Here is a 12,345-nt window from a genome sequence, read left to right as displayed (position 1 = left end):
ACTTTATACAGACACCAGGCAAAGCATTTTCACCTTACAAATTCATAATGAGGTTTATTACACTTTGGGTCCTTTGCAGACACAGTGGGAGGCTTACAGGCTTTGAGCTTATATTGCCTCTGCCCTGCACACACAAAACTACTGCCTGTTATACCCAGCACATCTCATTGAATGTAAATTCTCATTGTATCACCAGCGCCTTTGAACTCCACCTCCTCTAACAATAATAAACCTTTCGTAGTACCGATTTTAGTAGGAATATAAACATATTGCGTGCTCTCTGCTAGCTAGATGCCATATTTCACTCCTCTTCTTGAATGTTCCATTCAACGAAAGGGAAATGCTCTCTACCTCTCTTATATCTCAAAACTAGTAACCATCAAAGCTCCCAGGCTAACTGGTTTCAAACTAATTTAGACGTATCCACAGGCCAACCCTGTATTTAAAGAAAAAAATCCAATAATATACATTAATAGCTTTATGACACGATTGATTGAAAACAGCGTCGCAGCCCACACACGAAAGATATTCAATTCAGCGCCTACAGGACAGAGCATGCGCAGTGCCGCCAATTGGATACCTTTCAAAATCGCACACGGGGATCATTTTTAATGGCACATTTACGTATTGACGAAATCTCGCCCTGCTGCACCAGTTCACACCTCTCAACGCCCTGTCATCCGAAATCATATTCTCCACCACCTGTGCGTGTCCGCCTGACACACGGACAATGAAAGGCCGGAGAGGTGACGCGTAAAGTCACCCTCTCTCGACACAAATGACGCCTGACGCGCTGAGCATGTCGATCATTTCCCATTTTAATTCTACATTAGATAGAGGTAAGAAGAGTGAGAGGAGATTGAAACACGGAACATTTTAAAGCGCTTGAGAGGATGCACTTTTTACACAATATTGCTCGCTGGAATTTTAAGCACAATTCACAAAAAGAAACTGGAGTTGGATTTTTGGCTGTAGAAATCGACGTCATTTGCACCGAGTCCAATGGGCATTCTTGTTTTCAAAGTGGATGACATCACACTTTCCCACCGCCAAGAACAAATGAGGTCGTTTTCTTAACCCAGAATCCATCGCCGTCAATTTGGATCCTCCCGCTGTCATTCCTGCAACTCAATGCGGGCTCCTTAATTAACATTATCTTCAACATGGTCAGGACTTAGTGCAGAAACTAGTGGGGGGAAAACTGTGAAATAGCGAGTAGTTTGTGGCAGTGAGAAGATTAATGAAGAGGAGGCAAAGTGAGGGAGTGGGTCTGCGGCTGTTGGAAATGTTCTGCAGAGGGCGGATTTGTTTCTAATGGAATGGAAAATAAAAGAAAGGGAGAGTGAAATGTCTGTTGTGAGACATTGAAAAGCGTGGTGTGAAAGAAAGCTGTCGAAGCCCGGATAGCTCAGTCGGTAGAGCATCAGACTTTTAATCTGAGGGTCCAGGGTTCAAGTCCCTGTTCGGGCGTTGCTGTTTAGTCTGTGAGCCTCAAGTCTGTCTGAAAGGGCAAGAAAAGAATCTGAGGAAGCCCCAGGTAACTTCGTCGGTACAGTGCCTGACATTGAATCAGAGCTTTTTTTTCCACCGCCCATGAGACCATGAAACACAATTCCTGCTGCTTTCTCCTGCTCCTTCAACAAAGGCTGAGATTGAGACATGCCAAGCTGAAATAGTCCACCCCTAACAAACTGTTTAAACACCAGAGATACCTCGATCAGAGCATCATTCCTGCTTCGACACTCAACAGAATGGGAGCCACAGTGTTCACATTTTACTCTATTTAAACGCACAGGAGCGCGGAACCTCTCTGGTTCCTCTGTTCCTGCTGACTCTCGGAGGTAGATATAATTCTGGAGTTGAACCCTGACTGGTGTCCGTCAGAATAACAAGGCAGGTGTAGCAGGTGGTGACCGTCCCGGCTGCTCCAATGTTCAGTTAGTCCACAGTTCATTTCCTACCTGACTCGCACCTTCCTGAATTGTCCTCACATTCCCTGATTCTCACAGGATCCCGAGAAATTATCGGTTTCGATCTCGAATATACTGAGCACCGTCCTCCCGTGTCCAGAATTCAAAAGATTCACAGGCATCTGTGCGCTCGGACAGCCGCCTCAAATCAAACTTCTCATTCACATTCTCTTCGAGCACACCTCCTCCCCTCTTCCCCCTCTCCCCTCTTCCTCCTCTCCCCTCCCCTGCTCCCCTCCCCCTTGCCTCCTTCAAGATCCCCCCACCATCTACCCCTCCCCACCACCTCTAACCTTCACCCTCCCCTCCAACCTATCTCTTACCCCTACCCCCACTCTCACCTCCCACACCTCCCCCACTGCCCCACCTCCCCTTTCCACCTCTCCCTTCCCCTCAACTTATCTCCCGTTGATGGGCTTCAACATCCCAACAAAGGGGAGAGTATCAGCAGCTGAGGTGCAAATTTTCACCTGATAGAAACCTTCGAGACTGTGTGGTCAACGCAGGGAAATAAAAACTCAAAATGGTCCATGATAAATTTCTGCGCTAAATGTACCTGGTGGGACTGCAGCGGTTCAAGAAGGCAGCTCACCACCACTCAAGGGGCAACTAGGGATACGCAATAAATGCTGGCCCAGCCAGCGAAGTCCACAACCTCTGAATATATTAAAAACAAACTTAGTAGTCTCCCTGATGTACAGGTGTAAATAGTTATCCTGAACGACCAGGTGGTGAGGCCAAATCCCCCCCCCACAGGAAAGGGCTGAATGATCAGTTTGAGCGCACACCCTTCAGGCAATGCGTGGGAGGGGCGATAATACGTGAAGGTCTTGTATTTCCAAATCGATTAACTGCCCTGAAATATGTCGTTGCCACAATTTAGAGAGTGACACCGATTTCGCCTTTTTGCTTTCAAGGTGGGTGACATCACACTTTCCCGCCACCAAGGACAAATGACGTCGTTGTCTTCACCCGAAATCCAACCCCAGTCGATTTGAAACTTCCCGATGTCATTTCTGCAACTGAATGTCGCTCCTGAGCGAACTTCAAAACATTCAGGTCTTCAGTGCAAGATTTCCGGGAGGCACTGGTCTTGTGGCATTGACATTAAAATTGGTAATCTAGCGACCCAGGGAATGCTTTGGGGACCTGGATTCATATCCCACTGTAGTAGATGGTGGAATTTAAATTCAATAAATATCTGAAATTAACAATCTAACGATGACCATGAAACCATTGTCATAAAAACCCACCTGGTGCACTAATGCCCATTTGGGAAGTAAATCTGCTGTCTTCACCTGGTTTATCCTGCCTGTGCTTCCAGACCCATGTTACAAATGTGATTGACTCGTAACAATGCCCCCTGAACAAGGGTGGGCTTTCAATTTTCACCTCGACAGTAACAGACAACATCCCACGAACAAATTTTTAAAAAAAGTTGCCATAACACACGCCACCACCGTGACATATCGAGCAGTTGGTGGCAGCGAGAAGGTTGATGATCGGGAAGCCGAAGGGAGCGAGCGGGTGTTGGAAATGTTCTGTCGAGGGCGGATTCGTGAGGCAGTAAATGGAGAGTGCGGCCCACATTGGAAGTATTCAGTGAATACTACATGTATCACAGTTGTATTGAAGCACCTCAGAGTGCGATTTAATCTATGCCGATAACTTGAAAACCGTTGCACGGTCTGACTGCCTATAATGACCATGTTGAGATGTCTGTAATGTTCATTGATTGTACTGAAGCTCCTCATGATCTATGTGGGAAACTGGAACCTGATTGTACTTTTTGTAATGGCCATTTTGAAAAGTTTTCTAAAGTTCTTTCAGATATTTTATGAATAAAGTATATTAATAATAAAGTGAGTAAGCAAATATCTGTTGTGAGACATTGAAGGTCGCTGTGTAAAAACATACTCTCGAAGCCCGGGTATCTCAGTCAGTGGAGCATCAGACTTTTAATCTGAGGGTGTAGGATTCAAGTTCTTGTCCAGTGTTCAATGTTTCAAGCTGTCTTGCGATGAGGGAGATATTGGTAATCAGCACTCTCGAAGAGCTCAACTGATCCTGATTTCCTTTCAGCTTCTAAATCGTCACATCTTGACGCAATTTTCTTTGCTTCAATCATTTTTCTTTCCAGAATGTAGTTATACATTTCCAGCTGGACTTTTTATTTGAAAAAAACACTTCCTGACTTGGCTCTCGATTGGCCTAGATATTCCCATTTTTCGGGCCAGAGGAAATGGGTTCTCTGTTGTGATGTTGGGTGTAATTTTGTTTAAATGTTTTTGGGAAAATGGTGGTATTCTATAAAGAAGGCAGTGTGTGTGTGTGTGTGTGTGTGCGCGCCCATGGTTAATTTAACTGGGGTAGGTTAATAAAGACAGTTTGTCTGTGAGGACTGAGGGATAAAAGTGTAAAGGCATTAGATTCATGCATTTTTAATGAGAAGTTCTGGTGAGGTTTGGATTTACAAGTAAATAGGTTGGATTTAAAATATACTTGATGAGATAACTGGAGACTTGCTTTTTCAGATGCTGGCTTTCAAAGGAAAGTTTAGAAGTGTCAAGAAACTTTTAGAACTTGCACCCGTTTCACAGGTTAAAAAAGGGGAAGGTATATCAAATTATTTTGGCTCAAAGTCGAGGCATTAGGAGAACGTAGGTTTTTATATTTGGAGAATTAGGGTTTCCTGTTTAGTAGACAGGCACTTTAACTAACCAAGTCACGGCACTGACAGCACCGAGACATTTCGAAATCCAATCTTATCATCTGCATCAGTGAATTTTCCGACTCGCATCATTTGGATTTGTTGACACATGGTGAGGACTTTCTAACAGTGCGAATGTTATGATCCAGCAGTTGATACAGCTGAGTTATGTAAAATCCCAGTGCGAAACTTTAAACAACTGTCGTAGCCTATATTTTTAAGTGGTATGTTTGAGAGGCAGCTCTAAATTCAGGAATCAGACCACCAGTTCTTGATAGGTTTTTATTTAAGCGAAACGAAACATCTTAATAAGTTGCAAAACATTTAAACACATGCACATGGCTACAAATTACTGCTACCATAACTTTTAACAAATTCTCAAGCTAACCTCTGTTATCCAACAGCAACCCACAGACTTTATACAGACACCAGGCAAAGCATTTTCACCTTACAAATTCAAAATGAGGTTTATTACACTTTGGTTCCTTTGCAGACACAGTGGGGGGCTTACAGGCTTTGATCTTATATTGTCTCTGCCCTGCACACACAAAACTGCTGCCTGTTATAGCCAGCACATCTCATTGAATGTAAATTCTCATTGCATCACCTGCCCCTAAGTAGTCCACCTCCTCTAACAATAAAACACCTTTCATAGTACCGATTTTATTAGTAAAATAAACATATTGCTTGGTCTCTGCTAGCTGGGTGCCATATTTCACTCCTCTTCTTGAATGCTCCATTCAACGAAAGGCAAATGCTCTCTACCTCCCTTATCTCTCAAAACTAGTAAATATCAAAGGTCCCAGGCTAGCTGGCTTCAAGCCAATTAAGATGTATCCACAGGCCAACCCTGTATTTAAAGAAAAAAATCCAATAATATACATTAATAGCTTTATGACACGAATGATTGAAAACAGCGTCCCAGCCCACACACGAAAGCTCAGCGCCTACAGGACAGAGCATGCGCAGTGCCGCAAATTGGAACCTTTCAAAATCGCACAAGGATATCATTTTTAATGGCACATTTTCGTATTGACGAAATCGGGCCCAGCTGCACCAGGTCACACCCCTCAACGCCCTGTCACCCGAAATCATATTCTCCACCACCTGTGCGTGTCCGCCTGACACTTGGGCAATGACGCGTAAAGTCACCCTCTCTCGCTACAAATGACGCCTGACGCGCTGAGCATGTCGATCGTTTCCCTTTTTAATTCTACATTAGATAGAGGTAAGAAGAGTGAGAGGAGATTGAAATACGGAACATTTTAAAGCGCTTGAGAGGATGCACTTTTTACACAATATTGCTCGCTGTAATTTTACAGCACAATTCACAAAAAGAATCTGGAGTTGGATGTTTGGCTGCAGAAATTGACGTCAGTTGCACCGAGTCCAGTCCGCATTCTTGTTTTCAAAGTGGATGACATCACACTTTCCCACAGCCAAGAACAAATGTGGTCGTTTTCTTAACCCTAAATCCAACCACGTCAATTTGGAATCTCCCGCTGTCATTCCTGCAACTCAGTGCGGGCTCCTTAATAAACATTATCTTCAAAATGTTCAGGGCTTAGTGCAGAAACTAGTGGGGGGAAAACTGTGAAATAGCGAGTAGTTTGTGGCAGTGAGAAGATTGATGAAGAGGGGGCAAAGTGAGGGAGTCGGTCTGTGGGTGTTGGAAATGTTCTGCAGAGGGCGGATTTGTTTCTGATGGAATGAAAAATAAAAGAAAGGGAGAGTGATATGACTGTTGTGAAACATTGAAGAGCGCTGTGTGAATGCGAACTCCCGAAGCCCGGATAGCTCAGTCGGTAGAGCGTCAGACTTTTAATCTGAGAGTCCAGGGTTCAAGTCCCTGTTCGAGACTGTTGCTGTTTAACCTCTGAGCCTCAAATCTGTCTGAAAGGACACAGAACTGCCACGAACTCGCTATGAATGTGACTGTCCAGCGTGTGGTTTTTACGAGTTCTGTTAAATCTATGAGTTTTCTTCCCTGAAGAAGGGTCATGGGGACTCGAATCGTTAACTCTGTTTCTCTCTCCGCAGATTCTGCCAGACCTGCTGAGTTTTACCAGCATTTTCTGTTTTAGTGGGATTTGATCAACTCAGCATTTACCATCGGCTGTGTCATAATAATTGACCAAGTTTTCGGCCACCCGTGAGACCCGCCCAGTTTTCTTCCTGACCCGAACTGATTCAGAAGTGGCTTCAGAGTCTCAATCTTTAGTTTCAAACCTAGTCTTGGTTTGAGTAGCTTCAATGGTTTTCTCTCTCTTTCAGAATGTTGTTCGACATTTTCCCGCTCATGATTTTTTTTAAACTGCTTTTAGACTTGGCTCTTGATTGGCCGAGATATTCCTATTCTTCAGGCTCGGGAAAAGGGAGCTTTCTCGGTATTTATCGTTTATTACCCTAAAGAGACCGCGATAGATCCAATCATCATCCGTCTGAGGCCAATAGGAAGAAGCATTATGCAAATTGTGCTCCTAATTAACCCAATAAAAAGCGGAATGGTGCTGCTGAATCTGCAATTCTTCCACCCCAGGTCAATACAATCCTGGTGTTGCTCTGATGAGTGTCTGTAAGAATGTCAGAAACAGGGGCAGGAGTGGCATCCACTGGCCTTCAGGACTGTTCCAACGTTTGATATGGTCATGTCTCACCTTGTCTGTAAATGTCACTTACCTTAACTTTTCTCATGTCCCTTTGTCCGGACAGGACACAGAAAAATATCCAAATCTGCCCCGAATACAATCAGTGCATCAGTTGCTTAAAGCTCCGTTTTTCAAGTGAGATGGACTCACGCACGTACAGGGATTTGAACCCTGGACCCTCAGATTAAAAGTTTGATGCTCTACCGACTGAGTTATCCGGGCTCGATGCAAATGCTTTTTTTTTAGATTTCCAGCATCCGCAGTTTTTTGTTTTTATATCGACGTAAACGCTGCTCAATCTTCTGAATTCTGGGCACGGGAGAACTGCGGAAGTGCGCTGATTATATTCAAGTCAGTGAGGGTATTTCCCGGGGCTCTGTCAGGTCAGAGGGATATGAAGACTGATCAAGAAAGGGCAATTGAGACAGAGGATGATTGATGAAGATATTGAATGTAGGAGCAGTCCTGAAGGCCAAGAGAGGCTAGTCCTGCTCCCATTTCTGATATTCTCAGAGACACTCATCAGAGCAACAAGCGGGATGATGTTGAGCTGGGGTGGAAGGAGTGTAGATTCCGCTTGTTAATTGGTTAATTCGCCGGACAATTTGCAAGTCGCGGTCTCCTGTTGTCTCCAGTATGTTAAAATGGAGAGTAGGCTGTCGGAGATATCCATAGTGTTAAATAGGTTAAACATGGAGAAAGTATTTCAGCTTGTTAAAATCTGGGGTCGCCCATTTCATCACAGAGAAGAGGAGAATTTTCTTCTCTCTGAGGGTTGTGCAACTTTGCAATTCTCTGTGCCTCAGAAGGCGCTGGATGCGGGGGTCACTGAATATTTTTAAGGAGGAGGTTGGAAGATTATTGGATAAAAGCAAACCACTGCGGATGATGGGAGGGGAGATGGGATTGTGGAACTCAAAACACCAACAGATCAAAGCCATGCTCGTATTGAATGGGGCAGCAGGCTCGAGGGGCCGAATGACCTTATTCTGCTCCTATTTTGTATGTCCTGAGGAAGGGATGGATGTGGGCCAATCAGTGGTCAAGTCAGGATGAACTTCTATCTGACAGAAATGCTCGCCGGGAATAATCAACACGGTTCACAAAGAAAGGGTCAAAGCTATGAAGACTTGGCGAATATGTGCGCTTGTGAATACATTCTGAAGCACATCTCAGTCTATTGCATTCAGGCAGCAAGAAACTCGGCGTCAACCTCTTACACTGCTGCGGTTCACACGAGTTGAATACATGGAGCTGAATGTATCACCCAAAAAGGGATTTAAACCCAGAACACTCAAATGTTAAGTCGAATCCTCTCGCAACCAAGCTCGATAACTGAGCTTCACTGTTTGTCAACAGATATCACATCTTCCCCATATATTGCATTTCATTCCCAGAAATCTTCCCGCCACAGACCATTTCCACCACACGCAGACCCACTCCCTTCTCTAGAGAAATCTTCTTCCTGTCCCCAATCCTCGCTATCCCACACAGCCCTGTGATGTGACAGCTGCTCTTTCATTGATTCTCCTGTTCGAATTCCCCACGCGTTGCACTATTAAAACGCGGTTTGGTAGTCCTACTCCCATTTCTGATATTCGCAGAGACAATCATCAGGGTTCAGGGTTCGGGTGCTGCTTTTTTCCACCGCCCATGAGACGCTGAAACACAATTCCTGCTGCTTTCTCCTGCTCCTTCAACAAAGGCTGAGATTGAGACATGCCAAGCTGAAATAGTCCGCCCCGAACAAACCGTTTAAACACCAGAGATACCTCGATCAGAGCATCATTCCTGCTTCGACACTCAACAGAATGGGAGCCACATTGTTCACATTTTACTCTATTTAAACGCACAGGAGCGCGGAACCTCCCTGGTTCCTCTGTTCCTGCTGACTCTCGGAGGTAAATATAATTCTGGAGTTGAGCCCTGACTGGTGTCCGTCAGAATAACAGGGGCAGGTGGTGACCGTCTCGGCTGCTCCATTGTTCAGTTAGTCCACAGTTAATTTCCTACCTGACTCGCACCTTCCTGAATTATCCTCATATCCCCTGATTCTCTCAGGATCCCGAGAAATTATCTGTCTCGATCTCGAATATACTGAGCACCGTCCTCCCGTGTCCAGAATTCAAAAGATTCACAGGCATCTGTGCGCTCGGACAGCCGCCTCAAATCAAACAACTCATTCACATTCTCATCGAGCACACCTCCTCCCCTCTTCCCCCTCTCCCCTCTTCCTCCTCTCGCCTGCCCGTCTCCCCTCCCCCTTGCCTCCTTCAAGATCCGACACCCATCTCCCCCTCCCCTCCACCTCTACCCTTCCCCCTCCCCTTCCCCCTCTCTCTTACCCCTCCCCATTCTTCTCTCCCACACCTCCCCACCTGCCCCACCTCCCCTTTCCACCTCCCCTCCTCGTCCACCTCTGCCCCTCCGCTCCTCCTGATCTCCCTCTCCCCCACGATCTGTGCAGTGAAATTCATGGATACAATGGGTGAAATTACATTCAGATGCTTCAGCCCAACGTCAGCGCCCGCGTCTCAGTTGGTGAAAGAGCCGGTTCAGTAGACAGGAAATACCGACAGCTGCCCCTCAACCTATCTCCCGTTGATGGGCTTCAACATCCCAGCAAAGGGGAGAGTATCAGCAGCTGAGGTGCAAATTTCCACCTGATAGGAACCTTTTAGACTGTGTGGTCCGCGCGGGGAAATAAAAACTCAAAAGGGTCCATGATACATTTCTGCGCTAAATGTACCTGGTGGGACCGCAGCGGTTCAAGAAGGCAGCTCACCACCAGCTTCTCAAGGGGCAACTAAGGATGGGCAATAAATGCTGGCCCGGCCAGCGAAACCCACATCCCGTGAATGAATTAAAAGCCAACTTAGTAGTCGCCCTGATGTACAGATGTAAAAGGTTATCTTGAACGACCAGGTGGTGGCGGGAACTGAGGCCAAAACCTCCCCCACCCACCCCGCCCCCCCACCCCCACCCTTCCAAACAAGAAAGGTATGAATGATCAATATGAGTGCACACCCGGCAGAAAGGCGTGGGGGACGCTGTAATACGTGAAGGTCTTGTATTTCCAAATCGATTAACTGCCCTGCAATATGTCGTTGTCAAAATTTAGAGAGTAACACCGATTTCGCCTTTTTGCTTTCAAGGTGGGTGACATCACACTTTCCCGCCACCAAGGACAAATGGCGTCTTTGTCTTCACCCGAAATCCATCCCCAGTCGATTTGAAACTTCCCGATGTCATTTCTGCAACTGAATGTCGCCCCTGAACGAACTTCAAAACATTCAGGGCTCAGTATAAGATTTCCGCGAGGCGCTGGTCTTGTGGCATTGACATTAAAATTGGTAATCGAGCAAGTCAGGGGAATGCTTTGAGGACCCGGGTTCATATCCCGCCATAATAGATGTTGCAAGTTGAGCTCAATAAATATCTAGAAATAAAAATCTAATGATGACCATAAAGCCATTATCACAAAAACCCAACTGGTGTGCTAATGTCCATTACGGAAGTAAATCTACCATCTTCACCTGTTTGGTCCGACCTGTGCGTCCGGACCCACATTAGAAATGTGGCTGACTCGCAAAAATGCCCCCTGAACAAGGGTGAGCTTTTAATGTTGACCTAGACAGTGACGGCCAACATCCGACGAATAATTTTTTTTAAAAGGTTGCCACATCACACGCCACCACTGTGACATATCGAGCAGTTGGTGGCAGCGAGAAGGTTGATGATCGGGAAGCCGAAGGGAGCGAGTGGGGCTGCGGGTGTTGCAAATGTTCTGTCGAGGGCGGATTCGTAAGGCAGGAAATGGAGAGTGCGGCCCACATTGGAAGTATGCAGTGAATACTACATGTATCACAATTGTATTGAAGCACCTCAGAGTGTAATTTAATCTATGCTGATAACTTGCAAACCGTTGCACGGTCTGACTGTCTGTAATGACCATGTTGAGATGTCTGTAATGTTCATTGATTGTACTGAAGCTCCTCATGATCTATGTGGGAAACTGGAACCTGATTGCACTTTTTGTAATGGCCACTTTGAAAAGTTTTCTAAAGTTCTTTCAGATGTTTTATGAATAAAGTATATTAATAACAGTGAATAAGCAAATATCTGTTGTGAGACATTGAAGGTCTCTGTGTGAAAAAATACTCTTGAAGCCCGGGTATCTCAGTCAGTGGAGCATCAGACTTTTAATCTGAGGGTGTAGGATTCAAGTTCTTGTCCAGTGTTCAATGTTTCAAGCTGTCTTGCGATGAGGGAGATATTGGTAATCAGCACTCTCGAAGAGCTCAACTGATCCTGATTTCCTTTCAGCTTCTAAATCGTCACATTTTTCCGCAATTTTCTTTGCTTCAAACATTTTTCTTTCCAGAATGTTGTTATACCTTTCCAGCTGGACTTTTTATTTAAAAAAGAAACGCTTCCTGACTTGGCTCTTGATTGGCCTAGATATTCCCATTCTTCGGGTCAGAGGAAATGGGTTCTCTGTTGTGATGTTGGGTGTAATTTTGTTAAAATGTTTTTGGGAATATGGTGGTATTCTATAAAGAAGGCTGTGTGTGTGTGTGTGTGTGTGTGTGTGCGCGCGCCCATGATTAATTTAACTGGGGTAGGTTAATAAAGACAGTTTGTCTGTGAGGACTGAGGGATAAAAGTTTAAAGGCATTAGATTCATGCATTTGTAATGAGAGGTTCTGGTGAGGTTTGGATTTACGAGTAAATAGGTTGGATTTAAAATACACTTGATGAGGTAAGTGGAGACTTGTTTTTTCAGCTGCTGACTTTCAAAGGGAAGTTTAGAAGTGACAAGGAACTTTTAGAACTTGCAAATGTTTCACAGGTAAAAAAGGGGAAGGTATATGAAATCATTTTGGTTCAAAATAGAGGCATTAGGAGAACATAGATTTTAATATTTGGAGAATGAGGATTTCCTGTTTAGTAGACAGGAACTTTAACCAACCAAGTCACGGCTCTGACAGCACCGAGACACTTCTAAATCCAATCT

General features: G+C 45.0%; 2 non-coding genes across 2 annotated transcripts; both read left to right on the top strand.

The window, feature by feature from the left end:
* The first annotated feature begins 1,397 nt into the window (after positions 1-1,397).
* On the top strand, positions 1,398-1,470 carry trnak-uuu (transfer RNA lysine (anticodon UUU)). Its single transcript has one exon. It is a non-coding gene; the product is annotated as a tRNA-Lys (tRNA).
* A 4,997-nt stretch (positions 1,471-6,467) lies between these two features.
* On the top strand, positions 6,468-6,541 carry trnak-uuu (transfer RNA lysine (anticodon UUU)). Its single transcript has one exon. It is a non-coding gene; the product is annotated as a tRNA-Lys (tRNA).
* Positions 6,542-12,345: the final 5,804 nt, after the last annotated feature.

The sequence above is a fragment of the Cetorhinus maximus genome, chromosome 35 (genome assembly GCF_964194155.1).
Source record: "Cetorhinus maximus chromosome 35, sCetMax3.hap1.1, whole genome shotgun sequence".
NCBI lineage: Eukaryota > Metazoa > Chordata > Chondrichthyes > Lamniformes > Cetorhinidae > Cetorhinus > Cetorhinus maximus.
The sequence above is the reverse complement of the archived record's forward strand: the minus strand, read 5'-3'. Positions and strand labels throughout refer to the sequence as shown.